The following is a 19,066-nucleotide window of genomic DNA, read 5'->3' as shown; positions in this document are numbered from 1 at the left end:
TAGATAAAATAGCGAAGTGTGTGTTTTGCTCCGCTCACCGGTCCGTCACAGCTGGTGGACCTGCAGGATTTCTGCTTCACACTCGTTGCATACCGCTATTTTATTGACTTTTTCGGACACTTAAAATACTGCCAGACTGGTGAAGCCATTTTGGCCAGCTTGTTTTGACGCGCACAGAGAAAAGTGTATATATATACTATTATTATTTATAATAATAATATGAAAAAATTATAACAAAATAAATAAGAAAGCTGCAGGAATCTATCTTTTATATCTTCGTGGTTAAATGTATTTATTAAGAGTTGTTTTGGATAGGGTTAGTACTTTTTTTTGTATCACATGGAAGTGTTTTTCCAACATTTTATCCTTCTATCACTGGGACTGGATTTTGGTGGCAATACATGGGAGGACCAAACGGAGTGTACTCATTTGACCTGGCTGCTACACCTCCTCGGACGCAGAAACCGCTGTAAGTAATAATCTTGTTTAATTAGACTTCTCTATTTCAGTTATTCTACTCTGTATAATTGTTCTGTAGTTGTTGTAGCTAAAAGGGCACTTTTGAGAGAATTTAAATCTCAGATCTGTCCACGTGAAACTGTCACTGCGTCCAGTTTCTGTCTGGGCTGCATTTAAATACGCACCCCTCTGCGTTGATTGTGCGTGACGTGTAGAAACAGCTGGAGAAACCAGTTCCCAGCTGACAAAGCAGTTAAATAGCGGTCTCAAAAACGAGTTAATTCAGTGTACTCCTTTGACCTGGCTGCTACACCTCCTCGGACGCAGAAACCGCTGTAAGTAATAATCTTGTTTAATTAGACTTCTCTATTTCAGTTATTCTACTCTGTATAATTGTTCTGTAGTTGTTGTAGCTAAAAGGGCACTTTTGAGAGAATTTAAATCTCAGATCTGTCCACGTGAAACTGTCACTGCGTCCAGTTTCTGTCTGGGCTCCATTTAAATACGCACCCCTCTGCGTTGTCGCCCATCAGCTGTTGAGAGTTAACTAACTAGAGGGGCGTGGCACCTTAGCTGTGAGAACTCAGCAATCAGGCGTCCATTTAGGCAGCTGTTTCTTGAGCGTCAGCGGCAGACAGCCGAAGACTGCCAAAGACATTGGAGTCCTGCGGGAGTAAGACTGCCAAAGACATTGGAGTCCTGCGGGAGTCACGAGGGTGGCAAAGAGGAGGCAAATCCTACTCTAATTTGAGCTAAGTATCACTGGTGTCTTATTCTTATTTTTCTTTTGTTTAGCTTTCCAGCCCCTCATGCTATAATCATGTGTATTTTCTCCATTCCTGTTCATGTGTCTTCTCGCAATTATCACTGGCCCCGTGTATCTCCTAATCGCTATAACCGGCCCGCTCTCGTCTATCCCACGTGCTCCACTGAGATCCAGCACCTAGTTTCAGGCGGCCTGTGGAACTGCCAGTCAGCTGTTCCTAAGGCTGACTTCATCTCTGGCTACGCCTCCCTGCAGTCTCTGGATGTCCTTGCTCTCACTGAGACGTGGATTACTCCATCCAACACATCCACCCCAGCAGCTCTCTCCACAGCATATTCCTTCTCCCATACACCCAGACCCACTGGCAGAGGAGGTGGCACTGGTCTCCTGCTCTCTCCCAAATGGAGCTTTTCCCTCTTCAAGCTACCCAACTTCACTCCTTCCACCTTTGAATTCCATGCCGTCACTGTGACCCATCCTATACAACTGACCATTGTTGTTCTCTACCGTCCACCAGGAGCCTTGGGGGACTTCTTGGATGAATTAGATCATCTCCTCTCACACATCCCTGAAACTGGCCCTCCCGCTGTACTTCTCGGAGACTTCAACCTCCAGACGGGGAAGATAGACGAACTAACATCTCTGTTAACCGCCTTTGCTTTCTCACTGTCTCCGTCCCCACCGACTCATAAAGCTGGCAATGTCCTCGATCTCATATTCTCAAGGAACTGCACTACTTCTAACCTCTCTGTAAACCCGCTCCACACCTCCGATCACTTCTTCATTTCATTCTCTTTACCCCTTTCCAAACATAACAAACTAATCTCTTCTCATCCTGCACTTGTCCGCCGTAACCTCCGTTCCCTCTCCCCCTCTACCTTTGCCTCCTCGGTGCTCTCAGCCCTCCCTTCCTCTGACTCGTTCCAACTCCTGCCTCCAAACGCTGCTGCAGAAACTCTCCTCTCTACTCTCTCATCCTCTCTGGACTCTCTCTGTCCTCTCACATCTCGGCAGGCTCGTCAGTCCCCTCCTGCTCCCTGGCTAAATGACGCACTGCGTGCTAATAGAACCGTCCTTAGGGCAGCAGAGCGGAAATGGTGGAAATCCAAACACCGTGACGACCTCCTAACCTATCAGGCTCTCCTCTCCTCTTTCTCTGCTTCCATCTCTCAGACAAAAAGCACTTTCTTTCAAGATAAGATCCAATCTTCCTATTCCAATCCTAAAAAACTATTTTCCATCTTCTCCACCCTCTTGGACCCCCCCAAAGCCCCTTCCCCCTCCTCCCTTCTGTCAAGCGACTTTGTTAACCACTTTGAAAAAAAGGTTTACGACATTCGCTCTTCTTTTTCTGACTCACCCCTACTCACCGCCGGATCACCTGAGCCACCTTCAACCGGCACACTAACCTCCTTTTCCCCTCTCTCTCCAAGTGAGGTTCTTACCCTCATTACCTCTGCCCGCCCTACCACCTGTCCTCTGGACCCTATCCCTTCAAACCTCCTTCAGACTATCGCTCCTGATATTCTACCGTTTCTCACCCATTTCATCAACACTTCTCTAACTTCTGGTCACTTTCCACACACTCTCAAGGAGGCGAGAGTAAACCCTCTCCTGAAGAAACCCACTCTCAACCCGTCTGATGTTATAAACTACAGGCCTGTCTCTCTCCTCCCGTTCCTGTCTAAAACACTTGAACGCGCTGTCTTTAAACAACTCTCCTGCTATCTCCATCAGAACAACCTTCTGGATCCGCACCAGTCTGGTTTCAAGGCAGGTCACTCCACAGAAACTGCTCTCATTGCTGTCACTGAGGAACTGCACACTGCTAAAGCAGCCTCCCTCTCCTCTGTCCTCATCCTGTTGGACCTGTCTGCTGCATTCGACACGGTGAATCATCAGATCCTCCTTCGCACTCTCCAAGAACTTGGAGTTTCAGGCTCTGCACTTTCCCTCCTCACCTCATACCTCAAAGACCGCACCTACAGGGTTACTTGGAGAGGGTCTGAGTCCGACCCTTGTCAATTAACTACAGGGGTCCCTCAGGGCTCTGTTCTTGGTCCTCTCCTCTTCTCCCTGTACACAAACTCGCTCGGATCTGTCATTAGCCCACATGGTTTTTCATACCACTGCTACGCTGACGACACCCAATTAATTCTGTCCTTTCCCCGCTCAGAGACCCAGGTCGTCGCACGCATCTCTGCTTGTTTAGCTGACATCTCTCAGTGGATGTCCGCTCATCATTTCAAGCTCAACCTTGACAAAACTGAAGTGCTTTTCCTTCCGGGAAAAGATTGTCCCTCTCTTGACCTAACTATCAACATCGGCCCCTCTGTTGTTTCCCCGACTCAGACTGCAAGGAATCTGGGTGTTATCCTAGATAACAACCTGTCGTTTACTGCAAACATCGCTGCTACAACCCGCTGCTGCAGATACACGCTTTTCAACATCAGGAAGATACGCCCACAGCTGACCCAGAAATCGACGCAGGTTCTGGTCCAGGCTCTCGTCACCTCACGCCTAGACTACTGCAACTCCCTCCTGGCTGGTCTACCTGCATGTGCCATCCGACCTCTGCAGCTCATCCAGAATGCAGCGGCTCGTCTGGTCTTCAACCTTCCAAAATTTTCCCACACCACGCCGCTCCTCCGCTCCCTCCACTGGCTTCCGGTAACTGCTAGAATCCACTTCAAGACACTGGTACTTGCGTACCATGCTGCGAATGGATCTGGCCCTTCCTACATCCAGGACATGGTTAAACCGTACACCCCAGCACGTGCACTACGCTCTGCATCAACCAAACGACTCGCTGCACCCTCGCTGCGAGGGGGACCCAAGTTCCCATCAGCAAAAACACGTGGGTTTGCTATCCTGGCTCCAAAATGGTGGAATGAGCTCCCCATTGAAATCAGGACCGCAGAAAGCTTACACACCTTCCGGCGCAGACTGAAAACTCATCTCTTTCGACTCCACTTCGAGCGATAGAATGACTAACAAAGAACTGCTAACAGAGCACTTATATACTAATAAAGGACTGGCTTATCTATAGCCAGTTGAGCAGCACTTGAAACGATTGGCTCTTTGAAACCTGATGTTCTTATATGATTCTGTTTTCCTCAAGGTTGTGTCTTCCTGGTCGAATGTACTTATTGTAAGTCGCTTTGGATAAAAGCGTCAGCTAAATGCAATGTAATGTAATGTAATATTGAACTGGAACCCTATCTGTGCAAAAGTAACCAGCTTTTGCACTGAACAAGTTCTAGGGAAAATCAGGCTGAATAAAACAGAGCCTGGTGCATAGCTCACATGTTGCTGCTTGTTTCAAGCAACAGTAAGTATACATTACTTTTAACAAAGCTAGCACTGAACCAACTAAGACCCTTATTTATAATTTAATAATGTGCCACTTACTTTATTGAGGGGATGTGCAAGGCTGTTCTCCCTCAAACTGAATATTTGTTTGAGCTTTTAAACTCAAATGAGCTTTATTTCAGAGCAGTACTGAACCAGAAAACGGCATCCTATAAACATTCACCCTAGGGGCGTGTGCGTTTTCAATCTTGAGCTCACACCAGTGACGCGTGGTGAGGTTCATGGCTGGTGAGGCACTGACTCTTTCAGAATCCGATTTATAAATATTATATTTTTACCTTCATCGAAATATTCTGTTATTTTCAAAAGCATTTTTTGTCTGATGCTTCGATTCATTTTAAACAGACCGTTCGACAAAAGGATACCCACAAAATGTAGTTTCATTTAAATATTGGATTTTTTTCTCTTTAGTAAGATCCCATTTTCAATAAAATGGTGGTCTTACCTTTACTTGAAGGTGAAGTCCATGCGCCTATCCTTCTGGACAAAAATCTCTATTACTCTTTTGTAAAAGTCCTCCTTATCTTCTTGTAGTTTGAAAATTCTAGCTTGTTGTTTGCGTCTACCGCTGTTACGAATGGGTGAAGCAGGTAGGACTCAAATGCAGAATAGCGAAAAGCGAGCTTTATTAAATAATAAAGCTGTGGCAAAAACAAGGCAGAATCCAAAATATCCAAAGCAGCACAAGGAACACAAACCGTGGAATAACATGGAGGGGAAACAATGAACCGACATGGAACACAGGGGAAGACTAGACTAAATACACAGAAGGGTAATCACAGAACAAGACACAGCTGGGCAGGGGAGGAGAAACACAAGGACAACAGGTGAACACAATCGGGTAATCAGGGAGGGAAACAGACAGAAAGTAGACAGGCAGGAAACGGGGGTGATCACTTTACACAATAAAACCCAAAGACAAGAAAAACAGCAACACAGACAAAACTACAAACGTGACATAACATGAGAATCGTGATAGAATCGTGACAACCGCAAGCCCCCAGGAAGTGCGAAAATATTCGTTGTGTCCAAACGGCGGTACTACAATTTCCGTATCAGTCCGTGACGTCACCCGGCGCTTTCACAGCAAGTACTTTGCCGTACTTAGTTCATCAGAACCCTGATGCGCCAATGAGCAGCTCTGATAAAAATTAACGAGACCCCGCCTCCCAAGCCCCCAGGAAGTGCGCCGGACTCTGAGGAAAATATTCGTTGTGTGTGGCCGTTTCTCAATGTCTCCACTATTTCAAGTATACTACGTCATTGAATGCTGGGCATTTAACAAGCATTTAAACAGTCTTTCGGTGCCACTCGATGACGTAGTATACTTGAAATAGTGGCTTTGCAGCAGGTTTACACGACATTGTGAAACGGCCTCTGTCTCGGTTTCTCAATGTCGAGGAGGCTTGCTTGGTAGCACATGTATGCTGGGCATTTAAACAGTCCTTCGGCGCCACTCGATGAGGTAGTATACTTGAAATAGTGGCTCTGGAGCAGCTTTACTCGACATTGAGAAACGGCCTGTGACTACCCGATCCGCATCCCTACCCGATCCACATTGCGCATGTGCGAGATGGTCCGCCATATTGGACAACTAAATATGGCAACCCAAATAGGACACTTGACGTCTAGACGGCTGCCCAATATGCATTGCGCATGTGCGAGTTTTAAACTTAAACGGTTGCCCGATTTGCATTGGTATATATAATTCCAAAGCTGGTAAAGACCTTTCAAATTTAGCAATAATAGTCATATAAGAAAAGTGCTGATCTAATAACAGAGATTTGTTCTTGAATCAACTTTTTTATGGAAAATCTTTTATGTCATTTTATTTAATTTGAAATAAAATGAAAGACATTCACAGTCTGCGATGTGTACATGCCAGGCAGCTTGAAAGCTTCAACATGACAGAAGAGGGGCAGTAACTCCTTCAAGCCTTTCCATAAGAACCTGTGTAGCATCGATCAAACATGATTCATATGGCCAAAGGTATTTCCCCGTAAGAGCTAAAGTCATTATTCCATTATTCTATAAATGAATTACTTAATCTGCAACATTTTGATAATTGATTGTTTCAACAGTTCACTGTTCACCATAAAGATTAGCAACTCCAATTACATGAGGACAGAAAGTAATCATGTGTTTTCTCTCTCAGATGTTTCTTCTACAGAACTGCTGACAGAGGACAAGAAGCCGAGAAATGCTGAGATATTTCTGGGTGAGATTCAAACAGTAAGGATCAATTGACAAACTGAATATGACATTAAGAAGAAGGAAATGAGGCGTTGCCCATCTGCTGCTCCATAATGACTATCAATATTCTTTTAAGTTAGTGCAGATGAAAGTCCTGATGTAAGTTTTGATGTAAAACATATTGGCCTTTAATGCAGAAATGCTTTGTAGTCAACTCGTTTGATGTCCTCTGTATTTCTTGGCTTACTTTTGCTAATTGTATGCACCTGTATATTGTGAAGAGGAGTGATATTACTCGTCGTCTTCCTTCTCTGTGCCACAATATGCCCTCGAAATGCTATTTACTTTCTGTGAATGCGACATAATATCCTATTATTTGTAGTGTTCTTACAGTATGCAGTGTCTAACTGCAGCCAACGGAGACAGAGTTGTAGTTCGCCCATTCACCGTCACACTCCCTCATTAACATACAGGAGGAACATGTAAATGAAAACAAAGATATTCTGATTCAAACATTAATCATTACATTGAACTAAATGTAAAAATGAATTTATATTGCTTTTTTAAAATGTACAGATGTAGCACTCCAGATCAGACTCAAATGGGTGTGTCCCAGTCAAAAGCCCAGCGGATGCCAGTGGCTGGGGGTGTTGCCAAATTGCTAGAGGGCGTTGCCCAATTTCCCCATTTGTTCAATTACAGGATTTAATCATGAGATTGCGCTTCATTCACAAAATACACAAAGACAACTGGGTGTTGTATAACTTAGTCTGTTTGCAGCTCTGCAGTTGTGTTTGCTGAATACTGTAGCATTTAATCACTTATTGGTTACTGTATGGTTTTCACAAGCTACTATAATGAAAAAACATCAATATTTTAGATCAAATAAAGTATATAGTTTGCTTTATGCAGTATATTTCTTGTAATATTGTTGGGGTGTTTTTACACAGTACAGTAGATTGAAGTAAATTAACTTATACATTAAGATAAGATAAGATGGACCTTTATTAATCCCGTGGGGAAATTCAGTAGTTCAAACAGCAACAGGGTGAGAGTGAAAAACAGGACAGCACAGATTCACACAGATTAATAAAATCAAAAATAAGATGAGCCATAAAAATAATAATAATGAGAAACTATGAAATAAGAAATGAATAAAACTAAAATGTAATTATCATATATTATAATGTATTGTATTATTAAGTAATATCATACATTAACCCCATTATAGCAGATGCCACATTGAATGGATGAACACATTTATGCATCAATAATTACAACAGAGTATTTCTAAATACAAGTTGTAAAAATACTTATATGTATTTAATATGAACCCTTTGGAGTCGACCGTCACGCCGGCGTGATCAGATCACATGACCTGTTCAAGCCGGTGCCGCATAAAAACAACAGTCCGGACAACATTGCCGTGTGTTTCTGTCGAAAGTACTGGCTTGAAACTATATCCCAGTCTTTGTTTCATGCAAGAAGACCCAGTAAACACGGAGATACGATGATATAAAGTTAATACATTTCAAAAGTATGAAAAATGGAAGCACATATTTGAATATGTTCGCCGTATTTGATCATTTTACGAAACGAAAAATACTGGAAACTGTAGATCCTGCTCAACAGGATGTATATGTGCATTTCTGTCGAATGTACTGGCTTGAAACTATATGCCAGTCTTTGTTTCATGCAAAAATACCCAATAAACACGGATATACGATGATATAAAGTTAATACAGATATATTTCAGAAGTATGAATAATGGAAGCACATATTTTAATATCTTCGCTGTATTTTATCATTTTACGAAACGGAAAATACTGGAAACTGTAGATTCTGCTCAACAGGATGTATTTACCAGGGAGGGGGTGAGGTAATCAGGTAAACGGAGTGATACGAAACAAGACGAAAAGAGACGAAGAGGGACGGCGGGAACCGAAGAGAGACGGCGGGAAATGGAGAGAGACGAAGATATACAAAGACAGGCGGCGGGAGACGAAGAGAGGCTGCGGGAGACTGCGATTGAAGTAACGTGACAGACAAACATTGAGAATTTAGATATAGTTAGATAGATTTAGAGTTTTGAAGATTCAACTATGATGAAGAGAACTCTGAACGTGAGTCAAGCTTTAAGCTTGTTTTTTGACATGGAGGAGGAGGAATCTGTGATGTTGCCCTCTGTGTCGTAGTTGACAGAAACCGCTTTGAAGCGTGGCACAGATAAAGACAGAAAAAACAGATTTTTGTACATAGTGTGTATATATATATATTGGTATTATATTTATAATAACACTTTTGCCTTATCAGAATGAAATCCCATGCTACCTCAATCAAACTTTCACATTATCATAGTGACATCCCATGTATATATTTCCAGCTTTTAAATGGTTTCGTTGTGTATGTTTGTGTTAAATAATAAATAATATCATTTTCAAAATCTGTTTTTACGTTTTTTTTGTGATTTTGGGTCCAAAATGTTCATATAGTAGAAGATCACCTACATCCAAACGAAATAAATATAATTAATTATGATGAATACGTTAAGTCTTGTTCATTGTTTTTCACTTTTATTAAATGTTTGATATTTCCGGTGGAAATGGTGGACTATCGGACATTCAAAATGCAGCATATTTTCACTCTTACACACATATATTCTCATTTTACATACATACATTTTCACTCTTACACACGGATATTCTCCTTTTGCTCTCATGCGAAATCTACTAAAACAAAGTATGTCATGTATATTTAGTTTTCGTTGATGAGACGAGACGGACTAAGGTGTTAATGGTGGACTATCGGACATTCAAAATGCAGCATATTTCCCCCAAGTGTCTGTCAAAATGCATTTTACGTTTCTAACTTGCAATATCATTATTTCCTCTCGATCTCCCTGTGTCTCTCTGTGTGCGGGGGATCACAGGAGGGGGGAGAGCTGTGGAATGTGACTCCACACATTCCGATGGCCAATTAGTTTTAAACAAAGGGTCCCCAACATACATAGGAAACATGGGGGGGTTGGGGCTGGTGAACGGTATGGTCTGCAGCACATCACAGAGGCATTTAAAAAGTGAAAACAATACATTCTGGAAATGTTCACATCAGGCACCTTCAAGTTAAACAATACTACTGTACAGTAAACAATTAACACAGTAAATTATGTGGATTAAATCACATTTATTTCGTTAAAAATAAACGAAATGACTCGGTTTGCATTCATAAAGAATGCACAAATGTGTTTAATCGTTAATGTCAGATATGTACTAAGTAAATAGCCTACATTAGTTCCTGCTCAAGATTAGATTCAACTTTATTGTTATTGCACAGATTACAGGTACTGAGACAACGAAATGCAGTTTAGCTTCTAACCAGGTGCAACAAGCAGTGAAGTGAAAAGTAATGTTCACAATCTACAGAATAAAATATATAATGAATTGAATGATGAATAAACAGTGAGGGGTATGAATATACTAGATATCAGCCTGTGAGCAGTAGGAACAGTGTGTTGATCGTTAATGTCAGATATGTACTAAGTAAATAGCCTACATTAATTTCATGATGGATTAAACCACATTTATTTCGTTAAAAATAAACAAAATGATTAAATGTAGGGTAAATTGCCCTAATGTGGAAAATGTTTGCATTTCAGACTTCGGGAATATATTGCGACATGAAGCCGATACAATAAATCAAAATCCAGTAACATTCTGAAATCCCCAGGATGTGTCCTAATCAAACCAAAAGAGAACATGCGGATATTAAACTCATAAAAGAAATGGTAGACATATTAGTACTCTTAGTGCCAAGTTGTCTCAGACAATCTGTTTTCCTAATGTGGGACAGTTCTGTGCAAAATGTGGGACACTGAAAAGTCTATATTAAAAAGCCTCAGTCACCTTCATTCATGTAATAAAAAAATCTCAGGCCAGTAACACTCAAAGCTACAGTAAATGTGCAATACCATGCTATGTTACTATTTATAATGTTATTGTTGTTACAACAGAAGATGTTTTTATTTAAATTGAAGTTAAATGCATCAATCTGGTGCACTGAAGGCAAAATTAGTAGATTTGTGGATACAGCTCTCAACACTCATATGAAACAGAACTGTTCTTACAATGTGTGTTGGAAGGTATTAAATTACTATGCATATTTTATTGTGTAAACACACAGCTGATCACCTGAGAGCTGCCGTTTCATTCAGAGCGTTTAAAAAAAACGACGGTCTGATTTCAACAACTCAGTGTGATTATTATAGCAGTAATATTAGACACTAATAATACACTAAACTATTAACACTGTACATATTATTGTTTGCCCGTGGGATTAGGATGATCGGTAGTGAGAGCCGCTGCATTTTCCTCCGGTCGGATGTGATATAAAAACAAAGCGATTATTGTTGTTGTTGTAAACTCACGTGGATTAAATTGAGTGCATTCATTTCAACACGCGAACATAGATACATTAAATGATCGCGAGGATGACGATCGAACATCGTTTGTTTGACCCTGGATGCATTTCCTGATCTAAAAACATAGCGATGGTTTTGTACTTACGCCAACGTGAATTAAACATTATTTTGTTAAATAAAAACATGGTGATGTTTAGTAAATTATTACATGTCTCTTATTTAGCACAGAATATTATCCTATCCGTGACATATATGGATCTTAACAAATATCCGCTATATCAGATACCTGTAGATCAGCTGTTTATTTCACATGAGTTTCAGTGTGGCAGCTTTTCACGGCTCCCCCTGGTGGATCCATGATCCATTGCAGCTGGTTTCATTATAATTAAATGTATTTATCAAGGGGGCGTTTCAAGTCCTGCGGGGGTTTTTCTTGCCGATCACGGACCCGTACGGGTAGGCGTCTGAAACGAAGCGCTACATCTGTAGGATGAATGCCGTCTCTCTTAATCAGACCAGGTTTTCCCCAGAAGGCTGTCCAATTATTTACGAAGCCCACATTGTTTGCTGGGCACCACCAAGACAACCAGCGCTGAAATGATGAAATGCGGCTATATCATCATTGATCAGATTGGGGAGGGGACCAGAGAAGATTACGGTGTCCGACATTGTTTTAGCATAACTAAAGTGGATTACATCCACTTGTCTAAGATGACAACAGAGACTTTCGACCCAAAACCAGCTGTTGACTTGTGAATGCAAGCAGCTAATCGCAGACTCAACCAGAGAGAAAGTAGTAGGCCTACATCATCAGCTACCATGTCTGACAGAGAGGAAGACAGTGAGGAGAACAGTCAGGAGGGTAGTGATGACAGCTTGTAGGATTACTGGTCCTGCTAATGTTGTCTTGTGTTCACCTCTGCATGTGTGTTCTGTGTTCACCTCTGCATTTGTGTTCAGCGCGTGTGTCTGGCAAATAAAGTCAAGAACCCCTCAAAAGTTACAGTTTATTTCATTTTAAGGATGAGCACCAAGCAACATCTCCAGGTGCTCCTTTGAGAACCAGGGCAAAAAAGTTATGTGCACCCCTGTGTATAACCCTTTCTCCTTACTCCCTCTTTCAGCACAAGAACCAGAGGGGGATTCAATGGAGCCTGAATACCTGCACCCTGAGTCTCAACTCTCAGTGTTTTTCAAGCCTTTCCCTGTTTTTTTGTATTAAGCAAAACATTAAGCTTTCCCAATGGTGTGGTTTTCGTTTTGTGAAAAAGTGCAAATGCAGTGTTTGTATATAAATACCTCACATATTTTTTTGCTGTTGGTCGTCAAATTGCTCCTGCTGACTTGAGCCAGCCATGTTTTCCTCCGCTCTGTGTCAGTGGGGAAGCCGTACATTCGTACTCCTTTCTCGGAGCGATTTGAGCATCCCCAGGCAGCACGGCAAACCATGGTGGCGACTAGGAGGCAGCACAGCAAACCAGGACAACACGGAGGAAAAGGCACAGACAAACTGCATGATATGCTATTCAATGTTTATTGCATTCCATGTATTTGCAATGGATGTTCCTAAAACAACACATTTAACATCATCATCATGCTGCTGCTGCTGCTGCTGCTGCTAGTCCTTTGATAGTCACCTGTCGGTCTCCTGTCCTTTCTGGAAGCCATAAAGATGACATTAGTCATTTAGATAACTTGTGTCCTCAATTACCAGGGGATTACTGAAACTACCATGAATTTAAGAAAATGGTAGAAATTAATCTAATCTGAATTTTAAAGCATTACTTTAGATCCCCTCCCTCTAAATATATCAATAAACATTAGAAAGTGATGCTCCTGACTACCATACAAGTTTAAGAAGATAATATTGGTTTTAAAGAATTCAAAACTATAAATAAACAGCAACAGGCTCTTTAACCAAGGCACTGTTAGCCTAACATGTAAACTAGTTGTTCACACTAATCCTAATATTATCACTTAATATCAGGGGTGTAACGGTACACGTACCCGTACCGAAATGATTCGATACGGGCCTTTCAGTTCGGTACAGGTGTGTACCGAAGTGTACATACGAATATAACGTTAAACGTAAAAATTGAGAACGTGAACAACTTTTTGGAAGTAATCTCAGGTGCTGCGTCGCAGCATTCAGAGTCATTTGCTCACATTGGGTTCAACGCGTCATAGAGCGAGCAAGTAATTTCATTGGATGAGAGGCATACTATGAGAGCTGGTCAGAGGGATGCGTTCAAATGTAGTCAGTAATTTGAGTAACTGTCGAAAATTAATGGCGAACGCAGATAAAGTTGAGCTCGAAAATCCTCGAGCATCATTGAAGTCTCCGGTTTGGGAACATTTTGGTTTTGCAGTTACGTACAAGGATGACGGACAAAGACAGGTGGACCGAACCAAAGCTGTTTGTCGGCATTGTTCAACTAAAATTGGTTACGCGGCTGGCAATACATCAAACTTGCACACTCTTGAAAAGGCATCACCCGAACGTGAATATCACCGGTACCAAAAGAAAAAAGACTGAAGTGCAAACCCAACTCCCGCTAGCATTTAGCCTCCACCACTCGCAAAAAGTTCAGACCGAGCCAAAGCTATTACAAACGCCAAATATCCTTATGTTGCCATGTTAGCAAAGCGCAACCTGGCTGTATCTGCTACCTCTGTCCCTAGCGAGAGGGTGTTCTCCACAGCAGGAGACATTGTTAGTGCCAGCAGATCTGCCCTTTCGGCAAGCAATGTGGACAAGTTAATCTCTCTTTAAAAAAACATGAAAATACAATGACAAGCAAGTCCTAATATCAAACTGGCTGCTTAGGTGCTAGTACAGTACAGTTCAAATACAGATTCATTTTATTATATTTTGTATTTATTTGAGTGAATATTCACAGTTTAATAATAATTAAAAACTCAAAACTAATAGTTCAAATACAGATTATTTCAGTTCATCGAAATGCTGCACCTTAATGTTTATTTTATTATATTTTGTATTTATTTGAGTGAATACATTATTCACAGTTTAATAATAATAAAAATATGTATATATATGTTTTGTTTTGTGAAAACAAATTCTGCTGTACCGAAAACGTACCGAACCGAGACCAAAAAACCGAGGTACGTACCGAACCGAAATGTTTGTGAACCGTTACACCCCTACTTAATATTAGCAAATTCTATTTTATTTTTTAAAACATATTGATGTAAATACATACACATATCGATTTGTTGTATAAATATTGCAAATCAAAACCTTTATTCACTAATAATTACCAAAAATCGTAGTTCCATCTCCTGTTATCAATGCATTCACATTGCCCGCCATGAACTTCCGGGGAATGATCCTCGTCTACATGAACCACGTGACGATAACCGTTTTTGGACTTCCGTTGTCGTAACTCTTCTATCTATATGGCGCTGGTTATACGTAATAACTGTCATAAACCCTGTGTTCCTTTTAGCACTATAAACTGTATACTAAATGTCCCACAATCCATCAACTTAGTAACCTCACTGAAACCTGTGAGGCGTTTCTACAGTTTTTTGTTGACAAGGTCGCCGCCATCAGAGCAAACATCTCACTTCCTTCCCATGATTCATCTGTCATGGACACTTGCTCAGCTGTTACGCAAGAGGTTTCTCAATACTCTAATTTCCCCTCCTCGACTCCTCGGTCCTCCGGTAGTGACCCGGAAATGAATTTCAGCGCGCCATGTTGAAGGACATCTAATTTCTCTAAATTAAGAGTTTGGTTCCAAAACGCGATAAACGCCACTTTTGAAAAAAATGAGTTCCCGCCAAAATCAGTATTGTATTTCGTCGGTATTGAAAAGTCAACATTCAATTTTCCGCAAAACGCGATATCCGCTGTTATTCTGTCCTTTTTTCTCACTTTCTTTCCAAACAGCGACAAACGCCAGTCTCCCTTCTCTACAGAATGCGATACATCCGCTCAACCAATCACAGCGCACCATTCCACGCACCTCAACCAATCACAGAGCATTCCACGCAGTGTAAACAATAATGGTGGCACCCTGAATGTACCGGCTTTCGTCATTATCTACTTCAACAAACAATAAAAACATGAATAATGTTGACGGCATTGATGAACCTGTGGTGGTTTCTGAGGTGGGGAAGAAACGCAAGCCATCGAAATGTAATCATGCACGTGAGGACACCCAATTAATTCTGTCCTTTCCCCGCTCAGAGACCAGGTCGTCGCACGCATCTCTGCTTGTTTAGCTGACATCTCTCAGTGGATGTCCGCTCATCATTTCAAGCTCAACCTTGACAAAACTGAAGTGCTTTTCCTTCCGGGAAAAGATTGTCCCTCTCTTGACCTAACTATCAACATCGGCCCCTCTGTTGTTTCCCCGACTCAGACTGCAAGGAATCTGGGTGTTATCCTAGATAACAACCTGTCGTTTACTGCAAACATCGCTGCTACAACCCGCTGCTGCAGATACACGCTTTTCAACATCAGGAAGATACGCCCACAGCTGACCCAGAAATCGACGCAGGTTCTGGTCCAGGCTCTCGTCACCTCACGCCTAGACTACTGCAACTCCCTCCTGGCTGGTCTACCTGCATGTGCCATCCGACCTCTGCAGCTCATCCAGAATGCAGCGGCTCGTCTGGTCTTCAACCTTCCAAAATTTTCCCACACCACGCCGCTCCTCCGCTCCCTCCACTGGCTTCCGGTAACTGCTAGAATCCACTTCAAGACACTGGTACTTGCGTACCATGCTGCGAATGGATCTGGCCCTTCCTACATCCAGGACATGGTTAAACCGTACACCCCAGCACGTGCACTACGCTCTGCATCAACCAAACGACTCGCTGCACCCTCGCTGCGAGGGGGACCCAAGTTCCCATCAGCAAAAACACGTGGGTTTGCTATCCTGGCTCCAAAATGGTGGAATGAGCTCCCCATTGAAATCAGGACCGCAGAAAGCTTACACACCTTCCGGCGCAGACTGAAAACTCATCTCTTTCGACTCCACTTCGAGCGATAGAATGACTAACAAAGAACTGCTAACAGAGCACTTATATACTAATAAAGGACTGGCTTATCTATAGCCAGTTGAGCAGCACTTGAAACATTGGCTCTTTGAAACCTGATGTTCTTATATGATTCTGTTTTCCTCAAGGTTGTGTCTTCCTGGTCGAATGTACTTATTGTAAGTCGCTTTGGATAAAAGCGTCAGCTAAATGCAATGTAATGTAATGTAATATTGAACTGGAACCCTATCTGTGCAAAAGTAACCAGCTTTTGCACTGAACAAGTTCTAGGGAAAATCAGGCTGAATAAAACAGAGCCTGGTGCATAGCTCACATGTTGCTGCTTGTTTCAAGCAACAGTAAGTATACATTACTTTTAACAAAGCTAGCACTGAACCAACTAAGACCCTTATTTATAATTTAATAATGTGCCACTTACTTTATTGAGGGGATGTGCAAGGCTGTTCTCCCTCAAACTGAATATTTGTTTGAGCTTTTAAACTCAAATGAGCTTTATTTCAGAGCAGTACTGAACCAGAAAACGGCATCCTATAAACATTCACCCTAGGGGCGTGTGCGTTTTCAATCTTGAGCTCACACCAGTGACGCGTGGTGAGGTTCATGGCTGGTGAGGCACTGACTCTTTCAGAATCCGATTTATAAATATTATATTTTTACCTTCATCGAAATATTCTGTTATTTTCAAAAGCATTTTTTGTCTGATGCTTCGATTCATTTTAAACAGACCGTTCGACAAAAGGATACCCACAAAATGTAGTTTCATTTAAATATTGGATTTTTTTCTCTTTAGTAAGATCCCATTTTCAATAAAATGGTGGTCTTACCTTTACTTGAAGGTGAAGTCCATGCGCCTATCCTTCTGGACAAAAATCTCTATTACTCTTTTGTAAAAGTCCTCCTTATCTTCTTGTAGTTTGAAAATTCTAGCTTGTTGTTTGCGTCTACCGCTGTTACGAATGGGTGAAGCAGGTAGGACTCAAATGCAGAATAGCGAAAAGCGAGCTTTATTAAATAATAAAGCTGTGGCAAAAACAAGGCAGAATCCAAAATATCCAAAGCAGCACAAGGAACACAACCGTGGAATAACATGGAGGGGAAACAATGAACCGACATGGAACACAGGGGAAGACTAGACTAAATACACAGAAGGGTAATCACAGAACAAGACACAGCTGGGCAGGGGAGGAGAAACACAAGGACAACAGGTGAACACAATCGGGTAATCAGGGAGGGAAACAGACAGAAAGTAGACAGGCAGGAAACGGGGGTGATCACTTTACACAATAAAACCCAAAGACAAGAAAAACAGCAACACAGACAAAACTACAAACGTGACATAACATGAGAATCGTGATAGAATCGTGACAACCGCAAGCCCCCAGGAAGTGCGAAAATATTCGTTGTGTCCAAACGGCGGTACTACAATTTCCGTATCAGTCCGTGACGTCACCCGGCGCTTTCACAGCAAGTACTTTGCCGTACTTAGTTCATCAGAACCCTGATGCGCCAATGAGCAGCTCTGATAAAAATTAACGAGACCCCGCCTCCCAAGCCCCCAGGAAGTGCGCCGGACTCTGAGGAAAATATTCGTTGTGTGTGGCCGTTTCTCAATGTCTCCACTATTTCAAGTATACTACGTCATTGAATGCTGGGCATTTAACAAGCATTTAAACAGTCTTTCGGTGCCACTCGATGACGTAGTATACTTGAAATAGTGGCTTTGCAGCAGGTTTACACGACATTGTGAAACGGCCTCTGTCTCGGTTTCTCAATGTCGAGGAGGCTTGCTTGGTAGCACATGTATGCTGGGCATTTAAACAGTCCTTCGGCGCCACTCGATGAGGTAGTATACTTGAAATAGTGGCTCTGGAGCAGCTTTACTCGACATTGAGAAACGGCCTGTGACTACCCGATCCGCATCCCTACCCGATCCACATTGCGCATGTGCGAGATGGTCCGCCATATTGGACAACTAAATATGGCAACCCAAATAGGACACTTGACGTCTAGACGGCTGCCCAATATGCATTGCGCATGTGCGAGTTTTAAACTTAAACGGTTGCCCGATTTGCATTGGTATATATAATTCCAAAGCTGGTAAAGACCTTTCAAATTTAGCAATAATAGTCATATAAGAAAAGTGCTGATCTAATAACAGAGATTTGTTCTTGAATCAACTTTTTTATGGAAAATCTTTTATGTCATTTTATTTAATTTGAAATAAAATGAAAGACATTCACAGTCTGCGATGTGTACATGCCAGGCAGCTTGAAAGCTTCAACATGACAGAAGAGGGGCAGTAACTCCTTCAAGCCTTTCCATAAGAACCTGTGTAGCATCGATCAAACATGATTCATATGGCCAAAGGTATTTCCCCGTAAGAGCTAAAGTCATTATTCCATTATTCTATAAATGAATTACTTAATCTGCAACATTTTGATAATTGATTGTTTCAACAGTTCACTGTTCACCATAAAGATTAGCAACTCCAATTACATGAGGACAGAAAGTAATCATGTGTTTTCTCTCTCAGATGTTTCTTCTACAGAACTGCTGACAGAGGACAAGAAGCCGAGAAATGCTGAGATATTTCTGGGTGAGATTCAAACAGTAAGGATCAATTGACAAACTGAATATGACATTAAGAAGAAGGAAATGAGGCGTTGCCCATCTGCTGCTCCATAATGACTATCAATATTCTTTTAAGTTAGTGCAGATGAAAGTCCTGATGTAAGTTTTGATGTAAAACATATTGGCCTTTAATGCAGAAATGCTTTGTAGTCAACTCGTTTGATGTCCTCTGTATTTCTTGGCTTACTTTTGCTAATTGT

The sequence above is a fragment of the Pseudochaenichthys georgianus genome, chromosome 23, assembly GCF_902827115.2.
Source record: "Pseudochaenichthys georgianus chromosome 23, fPseGeo1.2, whole genome shotgun sequence".
Lineage (NCBI taxonomy): Eukaryota > Metazoa > Chordata > Actinopteri > Perciformes > Channichthyidae > Pseudochaenichthys > Pseudochaenichthys georgianus.
This window is presented reverse-complemented; position numbering follows the sequence as displayed.